Source organism: Arachis ipaensis, chromosome B07 (assembly GCF_000816755.2).
Source record: "Arachis ipaensis cultivar K30076 chromosome B07, Araip1.1, whole genome shotgun sequence".
NCBI lineage: Eukaryota > Viridiplantae > Streptophyta > Magnoliopsida > Fabales > Fabaceae > Arachis > Arachis ipaensis.
Window position 1 is genome coordinate 39,724,777 of NC_029791.2, and position 1,846 is coordinate 39,726,622.

The window sequence follows — 1,846 nt, forward strand, 5'->3', positions numbered from 1 at the left end:
GGAATGATGATGATTGTCACGTTCATCACATTCATATTGAATTGCAAATTGATATCTTAGATAGGAACACGCATGTTTGAATGGAAAATAGAAGTACTTGCATTAATTCATCGAGACGCTGCAGAGCTCCTCACCCCCAACAATGGGGTTTAGAGACTCATGCTGCCAAAAGGTACAAATTTCAGATCTAAAATGTCATGAGATACAAAATAAATCTCTAAAAGTTGTTTAAATACTAAACTAGTAACCTAGGTTTACAGAAAATGAGTAAACTATGATAGATAGTGCAGAAATCCACTTCTGGGGCCCACTTGGTGTGTGCTGGGGCTGAGACTAAAGCTCCTCACGTGCCTGGGCTGTTTTGGGCGTTCAACGCCAGGTTGTAACCTGTTTCTGGCGTTGAACTCCAACTTGTAACCTGTTTCTGGCGCTGGACGCCAGACTGCAACATGAAACTGGCATTGAACGCCAGTTTACGTCATCTATCCTTGAGCAAAGTATGGACTATTATATATTTCTGGAAAGTCCTGGATGTCTACTTTCCAACGCAATTGAAAGCGCACCAATTGGACTCCTGTAGCTCCAGAAAATCTATTCCGAGTGCAGAGAGGTCAGAATCCAACAGCATCAGCAATCCTTTTTCAGCCCGAATTAGATTTTTGCTCAGCTCCCTCAATTTCAGCCAGAAAATACCTGAAATTATAGAAAAGCACACAAACTCATAGTAAAGTCCAGAAATATGAATTTTTCCTAGAAACTAATGAAAATATACTAAAAACTTAACTAAAACATCCTAAAATCTACATGAAATTAACCCCAAATAGCGTATAAAATATCCGCTCATCAACTCTCGATCCCAGGTTTAATGTTCCTTTACTTTAAGCTTCCCTTTCACTTTTATTCATTCCATTACTTTAGTTGATTATTTACTTTTACCATTTAATTTATGAATTCTTCTATGTTCCAGATTATTTGAATTAATGTTATTTGAGGTATTTCAGTTTATTATTGCTTTCTTTTATTTATGTCACCATTGCTTTCAATTTGAAGACATTTTTATTCCAGCAAATTTACTTTTTCCCTTTTGGTCTTGGTTAAGAAATCAGTAACTCAGGAGTTATCTTAGCTCAACATAATTGATAACTGTTATCTTTGCTAATTGAATTGACTTTCAATAATCCCAACCTTTTCTTAGGAAATAAATAGGATTCGAAGGTCAAACTAATTAATCCATTGACTTTCCTTTGCTTTAGCAAAGGTTAAATAAGTGGAATTAAGATTCAATCGTCTTTATTATTGAGAAGGGTAACTAATTTGGACTTCCAATTTCTCATCCCTTGCCAAAAGTTTGCTTTACAATATTTATTTATTTTAATTGCTATTTAAATTATTTGTCATATTGTTCCTCATTCTTGAAACCCCGAATTTACAATCTCCATAACCAATAATAAGAACATACTTCCCTGCAGTTCCTTGAGAAGACGACCCGAGGTTTGAATACTTCGGTTAACAATTTATTTAGGGGTTTGTTACTTGTGACAACCAAAACGTTTGTATGAAAGGACTTTTGAAGGTTTAGAAACTATACTTGCAACGAGGATTTATCCGCAAATTTCTAGACCACGCAGAAAGTTCTCTCGTCAAAATGGCGCCGTTGCTGGGGAACTGCTAACGTGTGCCTTATTATTGGTTATTGTAAATATTTTTCTTTTACTTGTTTATTTATTTCTGTTCTTTCCTTTTTAATTTTATTTGCTACTATGAACTCTCACCCCTCTCGCTTTGAGTTTGGTTCTAACTTTGTTGAAAGAAATAGAAGTTACAGTAGGAATATGCATCAAGGTCA